Source organism: Siphateles boraxobius, unplaced genomic scaffold (assembly GCF_051911475.1).
Source record: "Siphateles boraxobius isolate OS27281-9 unplaced genomic scaffold, OSU_SipBor_1 48, whole genome shotgun sequence".
In the NCBI taxonomy this organism is placed as follows: Eukaryota; Metazoa; Chordata; class Actinopteri; order Cypriniformes; family Leuciscidae; genus Siphateles; species Siphateles boraxobius.
Genome location: NW_027509119.1, coordinates 7,708,536 through 7,722,876, shown reverse-complemented (window position 1 = coordinate 7,722,876; position 14,341 = coordinate 7,708,536). Strand labels below are relative to the sequence as shown.

General features: G+C 38.5%; 1 protein-coding gene across 1 annotated transcript in view; it reads left to right on the top strand.

Moving 5' to 3' along the window:
- The first annotated feature begins 548 nt into the window (after window positions 1-548).
- The window catches only part of zfhx3b (zinc finger homeobox 3b), a 240,994-nt gene continuing 227,201 nt past the window's right edge, over window positions 549-14,341 (top strand). The window contains exon 1 of the mRNA XM_077201829.1: window positions 549-621. The gene's annotated coding sequence lies outside the window, so the exon portion shown is untranslated. The remainder of the gene's footprint in view (window positions 622-14,341) is intronic.

Sequence of the window (14,341 nt, the reverse complement as noted above, 5' to 3'; positions counted from 1 at the left end):
GAAAGCATATTATAACTCATCCATCTGGATCATCCAAGTAGATTGGGAGCAATCCCTTGTCGAAATTGTCTTCTAAACACTTAGAAAGAAAAGAAATCTGCATGTGTGTATTCTCACACCGGCTCCGCCAAAGGTACGCGTGCGGTTGCGTGAACGCCCGAGCCGGCGTCTACCTCTCCAGCCAGCCAGCGACTAGGAGAGCGCACTAGTGTTTGTGTGTGTGTGTGTGTGTGTGCGGGAGGGAAAGAGAGAGAGAGAGAGAGAGAGAGAGAGAGAGAGACACGGAGAGAGGGAGAGAGTGGGGGTATTATGCACTCTAGATGTTGGCTCTTGCTTTAAGCAGCCTGCCTGCAAGCCCAGGTACAGCACGCCGGCTCTCTAAATAAGCAGCACATTCAGGAACCCCATCAGGACAGTAGGCAGGGCTGCAGCCTGGGTGTGAAATCACACTAATGCGCCCGCTCTAGTCAGGTTGAGCAGGATCACTCACTCTCTCTCACTCACACACTACCGTTCCTCTACTACTGTAGCCCCAGCACCAGCAGCCAGAAGACAAGTGTGGATTGGACGTCAAGGAGGGCAAGAAAGAAAGGAAGGAGGCAAAAAAAGAGAGACAGAAAGGTCAGTACACTGCTTTCTGCTCTTTGGAGTGCTGTTCCACTCTCTCTCTCTGTATGTGTGTGTGTGATGGAGCTGGGACTGCTGCGTGGTGTTGGCTGAAAGTATTGATTGTAAGAGAGTTTGTGGGGAGTGCACGCTTGTTTGATCCTGCCAGGTGCGAGCGTTGGCTTGTTGGGGGGGCTTTGGATTCAGGAGCAGGCCAACTGCCATTATAAGTGTCTGCAAATTCACAGGTGCCATGTCGCAGGTTTTATGTGTGCGAAAGACAAAAATGTCTCGCGTTTGTAGCGTTATAGATCTGATTGAGTCAGAAACGGAGTGTTGTGTCTCTGTTAGTGTGTGAGGGGGGTGTCAGGGTCTATATTTAGGCACTGGGGGGCTGGCTTAGTGGTCAGATACAAAGATTTGGGAGGAGGGGGGGGGGGTTCAGGAAAATATTTTAAGTCACCATTTGAGTCATAGTGATGCGTCTGCGTGTGGACAGCCGTGCCGTACGAAGGACTTACGTACGTAGCGTTGACATAACACACGGGGGTCACTGCACTCATGACCCGAACGCACATGGCTGAAACCCTCCGTCATGAGAAACACACTTTCACCCTTGAACATGGATTCCAGCTCAACGTCAACTACAATCTTATGAACGTTTTTGTAAACTATTTTTTATTATTTAGTAATTGCAACTTGTACATACACACACCAGGCCTTTTTTACAGGAAAAGAAAACACTTTCCCCCTTGAACATGGATTTCACTCACTGTCAACTACAGCCTTATGAATGTTTTTGATTTGTAAATGTTCACCTTTATCATATTATTCATTAGTAATTGTAACTTGTACATTCAAACACCTGATTTTTTGACTGGACAAAGTTCAAATTGACTTGTGTCATGCTGTTGTTACTCTATGGGCCTCTTCTCATAGTTCGTGTCAACATTCAGATGCCTCACACCCCACATGCAATGGAATAGGCGAGATTTACCAAATTGTCGGCAACACTAAAGACATCAACACACACATTTCAGCCATCTATCATGGCTGTCGCTGCATTTCTCTGGCGACAGTGATTTATTTCAGCGCGGGAGCCCATTTGAGCTGTGATGGAGAAATAAGCAGCACCTAGTCTGGCTGGAGGACTGAATGCTCACACACACATATTAACACACAGCACGACGAGATACACCCTTGCGCGACTTCCCGTTCACCTCACGCTAAACGCTAGAGCAAATGTGTAAAAGTTAGTCTATATTAATATGTTGTTAAGCATCAGGTGATTTGCAGAAGCGTTATGAAGTTGGGTTTTTCTATTTCATCTTATTTATTCTAAATGTTTACACCAGCTGTATTGAAAAATTGCAGACATATGCTACATATGTGAGATGTAAAAAGGAAATAATTCTGCTTCCAAACCACACGGTGTGCTGTGCTGCATCCGCTCTCCTCAAGACTGAATACTCTGCACGGAGATACTCAGAGGACAAGTGCTTGCGCACACACACACACACACACACACACACACACACACACACACACACACACACACACACACACACACACACACACACACACACACACACACACACACACACACACACGCGCGCGCGCGCGCACACACACACAATGAAACAGTGGCTGAGTTTTAACAGCAAGAGTAGAGCATGATTTGGATTTCACAGCATGTGTTTTTGTGTGTAGCTTGAGTTGCTGCCGGCGAGCTCTGATTTTCCTCCAGTCGAGTGTGTGCAAGTGTGTGTGCGTCCTCATCTCGCTGTTTTAAGATGATAAATTCTTACTTCAGGTCTCTAACTCTACAGGCAGATTCATCAGAATGAACACACACTTGCATACATACGTAGGCTAGCACTTCCTAAAGCCCTGCACTAATGCATCTCTATATAAATACAGTAGTCATTGCTATCTGTGTGTTCGTACGCTTCAGCTTTTGATTTTGATCAAAGATCGTGTGTACGTGTGTCATTTTCAATGCTATTTTAGGGCCCTGATTGGTTTTGTGTTTACGTATGTTCCCATTTCTTGCCATGTCTGCTGACAAGAGTGTATGACTGCATGATTTAAGTGCATGTGTGTATGTTCGGTGGTCCAGGTCTCTATATTGGTTGGAGTGTGTGGCTGTATCAATAGCTTGGCCTGCTTGTGTCAGGAGAGAGAGAGAAAGTAAGAGATGAGGGTTGCATCACAACACTGTATAACTATTACATAGTATTTTGTTGTGTAATATACATGCAATATATACTGTACATTTTTTTTTCCATGTGATTCGATTTATATTACCTATATTATACTATACCACGTATTTCTAATCATAATGTGCATTCAAATGTCATTATAGGCTTTTGTAATAATCACACCACAAAATATTGCGTATTTGTACAGAATTTGAGCAAATATCCTTCTTTCTATTAGGAAACTTTACTTGCATTGTAGTGTTATCCAGAAAATACTTTTACATTTTGTAAAAAATTTGACATACACTGTAATATTTCGATTAAATAGTAGCATTGTATAGTGTTCCCAGGACACGGCCTTGATTTAGCCAGTTAGCTGATGTGCAGCTGTGCTAGTAAATATGGAGGTTTTCGTCTCGGCTCTGATAACATGACCAAAATTCGGCTCTGCACCTCAAATCCAGGATTATTGACAGCTTTTGGGGCTTAACACAGACAGTCATTCATATGGACGAGAACAGCGTGGCCGGCCTCTTTCCCGTCTTATCGTCTGGGAGAGGCCGGAGATGCTCCACACACGCTTCGTATGCTGACCCTATTGAACTGTGAACTGAAGATTGACCCGCTAATGTAAAATGTGTTCAGTTTAAGCATCACATTCACATGGTTTATATTAGTTACTGTCACTGTGTGTGTCATTTCAGTCTGTAGTTGTGGTGGTTGTGGTAAAGTGACGGTGACGGTGACCATCATGGCGGCAGAGATATTATTGGCTTTTTACTACATCTACATGGCACAAGTTCTGGCAATTCAGTGTAAATTTACAACACAAATTGGTTGATTTGTATATGTGAATGTCTACATATAATATTTGAATTATTAACCATATTTGGTGATAATATTTATTTAACACAGATTATAAAGGTAACACTTTACAATAAGGTTTTGCTAATTTCAACATTTTATTAATACATTATTCAAATCAAATGTATTATTTGTTAACATTAGTTAATGCATTGTGTACTAACATGAACAAACAATTAACAGCTGGATTTGACCAAAGATTAATAAATACTGTTACAAATGTATTGCTCATAATAATGTATTAACTAATGTTAACGAATGAGACCATATTGTAAAGTGTTACCATTTTAAGTTCTGTCTAAATTAATATGATTCTTGATTGTGTTAATTTACCTCAAATATTAATTTGCTGTATATTGTAACATGCTAATGTAATTTAATATAAACTAATACATTAAAATAAATGATATTAACATAAATTAATCTAATTGTAATTGCTTGAGGATGTATAACCAATTTATAATTATCCTTCATGTAAACCATACTAATGACCTACTCGTTTTTCTCTTTTGTAGAACAAATTCAATTTAATTCTCCTTTTTTTTTAAAGGAAGAAAAGCAAATTAAAACGTCAAATATTATATTAAAAATCCTTGATTGCATTTTTTGGTATTTTTGTGAGGATATCATTAGTTGCATTTATTTATTAGGAATAGGTTTGAATCGGAGCTTGTGTTTACAGGCGGTGTCTGAACTGTGCATGTGAAACATGTTCATTTCTCTTGTCTGCTGTGTGCTGCCCCGAGGACATGTGGATGTTCTGGTTGGAGATGTGCTTATCTGACCTGCTGGCTTTTTAAAGGATTTCGCAATATTTCAGTTGATTAGAATGAAATCGGTGCAATAGCCTACTAATGACACTGATCTACAGTATTAAAAAGAATGTGTCGTGAATTAAGGAATATTAAACTCCAGGCATGATTTTGGTGTCCATTTCAAATTCTTTATCTTAGGTGCGTGTGAGTCCAGCGTGCTGCGTTCGCAGGAAACGAGCCTATTGGCTGCACGAGATGATTGACACCTGTTCTCTGCCTATAAGACATCTCAGTTCATGTTGACAGAGCATCCAGGAGCCGTGGATTGGTTGCTTGTTTTTTGATGTGCATGTTTACATGCGTCAGCACAGGCACAACAATCTAGAATCCTCTCAACCCCTTTGTGACGTCTGCTAAAAGTGGCCTCCTGAATTTAATTTACACCAGTGCACAAACAAATAAAATAATCTTTAATCCTAAGAATCCTGAACTGAAGAACCGGAATGCCAGAGTTAGATAGGTGCAAGAAAAAAGAGCACTTTCATGTTCCGCCTGCTGTTTGTTTTGTGTTAGGACATCATTACGACAGAGACGCAGAACGCCCAAGGCAGATACAAAAAAAAAAAAAAACAAGTTGGCGTGCGTCTGGAATTAATTTAATTACACAAGTTTGCTTGATTTGCACGTCTTCTCCTGACATCCCCGTCACAGCGTTTGTTGTGCTTCCTTGTTGTTGTTGTTGTTGTTCCTCCGTGCTGTTCTGTTCTGTTCCATGTTAGTCGAATGTGTAAAATCCCTCAGAGGGTCTGAGGAGCGATCGCACCGTCTGGGGCAAATACATATGGTCATCTCGCATCTCATTCCATCTGATTACTGCAGTCATGTGGATAATCCTCATCAAACTCTCGTGTCTGGGCTTCTGTGATACACTCATACTGTACGTGCAGCCAGATCAAACAAGAGCTTTGGCTTTCCAGCCATCTCGGTTTATTTTCTATGTCACTGATATCCAAAAGGCTTATTAGTTTACCTTCTTTGTCTTCCCCCTCGACCGCCTCTTTTCCATTTTTGAGAAGCACCGAGAGGAAGAGAGAGGGCTGTCTTGCACCTCGCAAAAGCGTTCGGATCATTTGTAGGCCTAAATCACGCATTCTAACTGAAACACACATCCAGTTAAAATATGATAATTCAATCCCGCTCTGTTTTTATTAAATCACGCTCTCGGAATGCTGCGCTCTGCCTGATAGCGCTGTTATTGTTTGTGTAAAACACATTTTCTTTTTCTGCCTCTCTCTCTCTCTTTTGGGCTGGGGGTAGATGTTAGTGGCCAGTACGGGGAGGTAGTACGTCAGAGAAGACTAAAATGAGATTTCTCAGCGTGTCGTGTGTGTGTGTGTGTGTGCGCATGGGACGTGATGTGTGAGACTAATGGCTGTCGGTTTGGTGCCTTGGTGTTTTCATTCTGGCTTTCTGTCCTGTAATCGGGGAAAAAAGACAAGGGGGGGGGGGGGGAGACAAAGAAATAATGGGAAAAGAAAGAAAGAAATAGAAAGAAAGAAATAGAAAGAAAGACCGAACGCAGGTGGGGAGGAGAGTGTGTTTATTCCTCCATCCCCCTCCCCGTCATCCGCCTCTTCTCTCTATACCTCTGGAATATAATCCACTATCTCCTGACCTTCAAATCATGCCGCGCTGCAGTCATTCCAATTCACTGGCCACTATGAGCGTGAAATGTCCTCTAGCCCATTTCCCTCTCTCAGCATGGCCTCACTTCCTCTTTCACTCTCTCCGCCCCTGCACGTATTACACACATCATGATCATGCTCCAAGAAAGCCTGAACACACTGAACATGTCACCATTTTAAAGTGCCTTTTGTCTTTTTTCCTCTATAAATCAATTTAATTCCATCTATCCATCTATCTATCTATCTATCCATCTATCTATCTATCTATCTATCCATCTATCCATCTATCTATCTATCTATCTATCTATCCATCTATCCATCTATCCATCTATCTATCTATCCATCTATCCATCTATCCATCTATCTATCTATCTATCTATCTATCTATCTATCTATCTATCTATCTATCTATCTATCTATCTATCTATCTATCTATCTTAAAAGAGTCTAATTTTGGCTAATTGTAATTAGTCCGAATATAACAATAATATGATCATTAAATATGGAATAAAGTAAACTGAAAAATGTCATTTAAGCTGTTTGTCTTACACTTCTGATATTTTAAAATGGCTATTTCTCTTTATTAAAATTTAATAGTGACCATATTGTTTAAAATTATATTTTATCAGCATATCATGTCTACAATATATAACTCTCTCAGTGTGTGTGTGTGTGTGTGTGTGTGTGTGTGTGTGTGTGTGTGTGTGTGTGTGTGTGTGTGTGTGTGTGTGTGTGTGTGTGTGTGTGTGTGTGTGTGTGTGTGTGTGTGTGTGTGTGTGTGTGTGTTTCTATCCCGGTGGGGACTGAATGCACAGACTCATGGGGACTGGTGTCACCTAAATTGAGGTTCCCATGAGGAAACAAGCTTATAAATCATAAAGAATGAGGTTTTTTTTGAAAATGCAGAAAGTTGTCTGTCATGGGTAGGTTTAGGGTGTAAGGGGACAGAATACACAGTTTGTACAGTATAAAAACCATCATGTCTATGGAGAGTCCCCACAAAGATAGTTAACTAGACGTGTGTGTGGCTCAGGTATTCCCTACGTTGAGGAAAACCACTTATAAATCAATTTAAATTATGGTTTTAGAAAATGTAAAATGAGATAAGTAGGTTTAGGGTTAGTGTTAGGCCATAGAAAATATAATTTACCTGATATAAAATCAATGGAAGTCTATGCAATGTCCTCACTAATATAGTGAAACAAACGTTTGTGTGTGTGTTTTTTTTATGTGATGTCATTTAAATATGACAGATTAAAAAAAAAAGTTTATAATATAGTATTTGTTATTAAAAATGCACTTGTTTCACATGATCTGATTGTTAAATATGGTCAGTCTGTTTGATGTGTTCATGAGCTTCTCAGCAACGTGGGGTCAAGAGGCGTTCTGAAGCTCTAACATTTCAGAGAAAGAGAGGGAGACAAAAATTTGACAATATTTTCATCTATACTAAAGTAAAAAATGGAAACTTGCTGGAAACAGTTTTCAGGAATTAGTCAGGGCTAAATTTTTGATACATCTGCATCTTTAGAAGGACAACACCGGTGGTTTCTTTCACACTAAATTGAAGGTGAGATTGCGACATGGTGGGCATGTTCGTGGAGTGTGTGTGAGAAGGATGTGCTTTTATTTCTTCACTTCCTGATGCAGTGGGTTTGAGGTGGCTGAAGAGCGGAACCATTATTGCACTCAACCTCAGAGATGAGTTTATTCCTCTAACGCTCCTTTTTTCTCTTATTTTTTTCTCTCTCTCCCCCCATTCACATATTTCTCTTAAGTAAGTGTGAAATAAGCATTTGCTCTGTGTCCCTTACGGATTTTTCATGAACGTTCTCTTTTAAGATGCATTGCATCATCTTTGTCCATTCACCAATGTTATGTTTGTTTTTGCCTTATACCCATTTTCTTGTATTGTGGTTTCTGAAAGTGATTCCCAACCAGGAATTCTTGTAGGCCAGTGGGTTCCTATAAGTAGGATCCAGGGGAACCATTTTGACATTAAGCCTAACAAACTTTTTTTTACGAAAATCAAAAGATGACTTTTTTGTTTTCTTTTGCTCATGTTAAAGTTTCTCCATTCTTGTCCTCAGAACTGTCAAAAACTGTGAAAGAAAAATAAATGATTGTAATATTGGCAATTTTAGTAATATTAATGCTTATGCTAAAGATAAAGGTTTTGTGTTGATGTTGAGAAGGCTGAGACACATTTATTTATCGAGAAACAACTAATTTTGTTCAATTTAGTAACAAAACATTTAATATTGTAACTGTGCCATATTCATCAAAGCTATGCATGTTTTTACCCAATATTAGAGCCTGTGACTGAATCAATCAGTTGATCTGGGCTCCATTGATAGGCATTGACGTGAGTAATCAGTGTTTATGATGCGCTGTGAAGTCTGCGTGATTCCACACTGTCAGCATCAATTAAACTGTGTGACGGAAGGATCTGTAATATGTAGCTTATATGTAAAACTGTGATAATAAAGTTAGAAACTAAATTAGGCGTACTCATTTAAATTCGTTCATTTTTAAGCTACACTTTTGGACAAATATATATATAACTAAATTAATATATAACAAAAATATTTTGCCTGTGCATCATTTTTCAATAAGTTCTTTTCAAAGAACTGTCTGATAGAAAAGATGAGCTAAAATGAATCCGACTTCTTTGTTTTATACAAAGTGACAAAAAGGACTGCAAAGTGCACTAAACGGGTTAATACAAGCAATATACTGTCAAATGTATTTAGGTTTTTACATATTGATGCTGCATTCAGAACCTGTTTTGATTCCCATTTAAGTCTATGATCCTTAAACATTCTCATATGACTTTGACCATCTTTAATTGTGTAAACAGAAGCAGATTTAAGCTAATTGAAAATAATTAGGTCATGTGATGCTTTGTTTGTGTGTTTGGGCAGTGTCAAGATGCTCCGGAGGACCTTGATTGTCTCTGGCTATTCATTCTCTCAGGCCCCGCCGTCCATTGAATATGAGCCGTGCTCATACACGTTATTGCGCAGAGATTGTGCCGCTCATTAATCACATGACCTTCAAGGGCGAGCTTAATGACCTTGCAGGAGCATATCAGGTGGAGATGGCTGATGCTGGGGAATTAAATTGTTTCTGATCACGTGGTTCTTCATGGAGTCTGCAGCAAACGGACTGGTTCTGACTCCTAGTGCAAATTTCAAATTTCACCTGCATGACACACTGTACCATGTGGTTATATTGGCTTAGTTTAAGTTAGAGCTGAGATGGAAGAACCTGGAAAAAGGTCAGTATGACAGAGCAACATTTGTATAAAACATCATTGAGCTAGACATCCTATAGTGCGTGTTATGTCCAAGGACGTATTCATTTATGTATGTATTATTATTATGATTATTTTCTTCTAAACTTCTTTGGTTTAATTACTTCTGAAAGGGTGGGCGTGGTTGAGCGCCCTGCGCTTTTGTTTGCTTGCTCTCTCTCTCTCTCTCTCTCTCTCTCTCTCTCTCTCTCTCTATCTCTCTCTCATCAGCACCTGTAACTCGGTTGTGACTGTGTCTGAGACGGAGAGTATAATGGGGCTGTCCAGTGTTTGCAGCAGTGAGACACACTTCTCCCTCTACTCCAGATTGAACTCTGTTGTGAAATATGTTCGCTTCTGACATTCAGAGACAGTAGGTGTGAGTTAGCGGTGGCTAACTGAGTTTAGCAGTGACCTGAGTTAAGTGATTTTGATCTCACTTCAACTAAAAATGAAGCAGAAGGTATTGTGTTCTTGTTAACCTTAGTAGTTACTGTTGTGAGGGAAGCTGTAGGGGGGTGAGTGCCTTTTTCTTTTAATACTGTTTTTGTCCCTGTTTTTGTATAGCAAGGGATTTGAGGGAAGTTTATGTTGTTTATTTCTTTTTGTTTAACCGTTCTTAGGTTAGTCATAACAGTAACACTTTATTTCGATAGTCCACTTTAGACATTCTACTAACAACTATAAGTCATTTTGCAACTACATGTCAACTAACTATCATTAGAGTATTTGTAGACTGTCTGCTTAATATCTGATAACACTTTATTTTGTTGGTCCCTCAACATATATTCTACTGACTATAAGTAACTTGGCAACTACAAGTCAACTTATTTCACTAACCCGAACCCTAACGCCTAACCATAACCTAACAGTCAACTACAGTCTACTAATACTCTAATGAGAGTTAGTTGACTAATTGAAAAGTTACTCATAGTTAGTAGAATGTCTAAAGTGGACTATAGAAATAAAGTGGAACCGTTAGGTCTCCTCACCAAATTAGTTAGTGGGCTGTTTTGTTTGTTATTTTAGGCCTTTCTCTCCCCTGAGCCATCGCTCCCTAGTAACCTATGTTCTGTCCTTTTTTTTTTTTCTTTTGTAAATATTTTTTGAAATATTGCATACTGAAGACCCATTATCCTCTCCCATAGGAAAGAAATGAAATCTCTTTAAGATCTCAATTGTTCCCCTAGACCGAAATGAAATTTCTTTCATCTTTTGCTCCTCAGATATTTCTTTTTGAGGTAAAATACCTCGGTGATTTCACATGTTTCGCGAAGAGATCTCAATAATCTCAAACTGTGCTCATATTTGCCAAGTCTGTAAGATTTCGATAAGAACTAATTCTTTAAAAAACAGATGATCCGAGCTGATATCCACATTCACATTATTTCTTTGTACTCTTACTGCATGTCAGCGATTGTTTCATTTGTTTACATCTTTATTTCTCATAATTTAGGAACTTTAGAAGAAACATCTGAGCAAAAAGTTGATGCTTAAATAAAACACAACTTACAAATCCCCTGAGCTATGAAAAAGCACCCTCTTAGCAATGAAGTCGTCCTTCTGCTAAACAACCATCACACAGCTTTATAAAAAACTGGTTATTCCTTTTTTTTTTCCAGAAGATATTTGAAATCTCTAAAACATTTCACTAGAGTATATTTAAACACTTTCCTTGAATGGCGCATGTGAGTTTTCTTTGAGAGTTCGTCGCAATAAATCTTTTCTCTGATAAGTGTCTTTCTCAATGAAACTCAATGAAAGCTTTGTATGATGCGCCATTTTCTCTTTTTTGTCATTCTACTTTCTCATAACCTTATAATTATTAAAGGTGATTATAATCCAGATCCCACTGATGTGTAAACTTCGTATAAAACTGCGTCGGCAGCACTTTCGCTTCCAGCAGCAATCTTAGCATTAAAACATGGTCTTTCTTCTCGGTGACATTAAAATGGAGGGATTTTGTTTATCCGTGCCTTTGTTTATTTAACATTTCGCACAGCGGGGGTAGTTTTCAGATAGCTTGTTTTCAAGACAGTCCCTGCAGACAGCGAGCAAACACTCCACAGTTTCATCAAACAGAACAATGCTCAACTTTCCCCCCTCAGCGCCGTGCAGCCAAACACGCCAAAGCAGTGCACCACGGCTCAGGATGATTGAAAATTATTGTCAAAATGTTTAAGTGTCTGTAGCAATATGCATGTGGAATTTGTTTTACTGTCTCACTCCTTTCCCTTCTTTTTCTGGATCAGAAACATAGATGTGTACCCCTTCAAGGAAGAACCTTCACTCTTAAACATAAAGGCTCTTTATTGGCATTAATAGTTCTGTGGAGAACCTTAAACTTTTGGTTGCACAAGGGTTCTTTAGAATATTGAAATGTTCTTCACTCTAAGAAAACAAAAAGGTTCTTTTCAGAACTGAAAGGTTCTTTTGGAAGCTTTAGTTTTGAGCGTGCACAGACTATTGTAGAAGGATCTCTGTGTATTGACAAGAAGAGGAAAGTTGGTTTGTCATTGACAAGAAGTTGTATGGGAGGATGGGGTAAGATGTGTCAACCCCTAAAACAGGGTATCATTTTTTTTGCGATTGCATGTTTATAACGGGCTAATTATATTCATCTCTCTGTGATTCGGAAAGGCACCTTTTTTTGTGTGTCCGTGTCTAATTATTTTGTAATTTATGTTAAAGTGGATGGTTTATAAAAAATAATGATCAGATGGATAGATATACTGATATATTTATATACATACACACACCCACACCTCTAAAATGCGTTTCTGTCACTTAAAATGTTAGTTGATAGCAAACTACTTTAGTTCAGATGCATTAGTTTTACATTTATCTCATTTCTCCTTTTCTAGAGAACAATGTAAATACAATTGATACGGCTTATTCTCCCCTACTCTGTGCTGTACTGAATGAAGGAAATTGAGTGTCTGCCTCATTTCTCTCGTTTTCTATTCCCTCTTTCTTTGTGCATTCATTAGGCATAGAACAGAATGTTTCGTTTCATAATGAAAAGTGCATTATTAGGAACGAGACGTTGCTCCTCAAGGTCAACTGAACTGCCAGGGTTCGATGTCAACATAAAGATGATCATGTTCAGGAGGTTTGAGGGGGCATAGCGAGAGGACAGACGCAACAGACTACAGTTTTGGACCTTATTAAATTGCACTTACTCTTGAAAACATTGCATCTGTCTTTTGCCTCTATCTTTTTCTCTTCTTTAGTGCAGACTTAATTAATATTTTCTTCTTTTTGGTAACCATGGCAATGAGGTCAGTGGATATGATGCTTAATTGAATCTTTCCAGAGCTTTTGTGTTCACCTCTTGTGTCTGAAATCTGCTGATTTTTTTTTGTCTTTCTCTCGGCACTTGTGCTTTATTTTGTGTATGTTTATGCACTTAGGAGAGGACTGTCCGGTATATCAAATATTCACAATGTACTGTATTTGCAACAATTTAGCTGGTGTTATAAAATAAAACAACATAGTGCACTTTACGATGATTTTTAAAAGATTTATATCTGAATAATAATGTGTTATTGCATTAGCTGTCTCACGACTCTCGAGAAGGAATGCTTGACGATTGAATAACATCTCTGTTTTGAAGATCATATAAACGTGTACTTTTGTAGAAACATACATATATTATACACATATGTAAACAAACAGACCCAAAATATTGATGACTCATCCTGCACTCACTCATTTTGTCCAATCAAATGCTCCTCGGAGTGAGAATATCCCACCTCTAAAAAAAAAAGAACACCTACTTCTGACTGGCATGTAGCAAATAATGTCTCATGGGTGTGGTGGAAACTTAAAAAAAAGGCTGTTGGCTATTAAAAAAGGAAATACATCCATTGATTATATCCCACCCCAACTTCTTACAGTACTTCAATGGGAAATACATTAACACAGGAAAGAACACTGCTTATCAAGCTAAAAAAAAAAAAATATATATATATATATATATATATATATATATATATATACGACAAATATTTAAAAAAATATATATTTAAATAATGATAAGGTTTAACATGTAATGTTTTTAATTTAATGTATTTTTCTGTTTAGCATTTGCTTGACTACAGTGTCTGTTCAGTTAATATTTCCTCTTATTGAGGGGAAAATATCTCCATAGCAAATGATGATTTGCAACAACAACAACAACAAAACCCCCCAGTGAAATATGTAATATATAATGCATGTATTGTATACCCCCCCCCCCCTCTCCCCCCTTTTCACATTGTTCTCTCTTTACTTCTGATGACGGTTATTCATCAGTGCAATTATATGTTTTATGTCTCTGTCTGTCCGTGTCCCTCTCGCTGCTTTTGTTTCTTGCTTTCACAGTGTCCTGCTGGGAGTGGAATTAAAGGATTCGACTCTTTAATGCAGTAATACATGCTCACTGCCACTTCTGCATCTCTTTCTTTCTCTCTTTCTCTCTTTGCCTGCTCACCCTGTTTTTCACCGGCGGGCCACATTTACATACTCAAATCATTCTCAGGAACGATTGTTAAATTGATTTCAAACGACTCTGATGGTTCAAGTGGTGAAACAAAAAGCCGTGCAACCAGCCAGACATTGATACACGAAGTGATCCACTGACACTGAAGCCTCTCCCTGAGCAGGTGCTGTCATTAATACCCACAAAATTGGGGTCCTTCAAGATCCAGGCATAAGTGGAACATCTACTTATGCCTGGATCTACAGACATGCTGATCCGCACTTTGTTCATGTTGTCTCATGGGTTAATCTATGACAACACTGGTGCATGACTTGGAGAAAAGATTAAAAAATATATTTTTTTCTTGTTATAAATATAGACTACAAAAGAGTAACTTTATGCATTCATTTATTCTCATGAAATAAACACATTCAATTCTTAAGCTTACGATTAGACATGGCTAATATAGACAT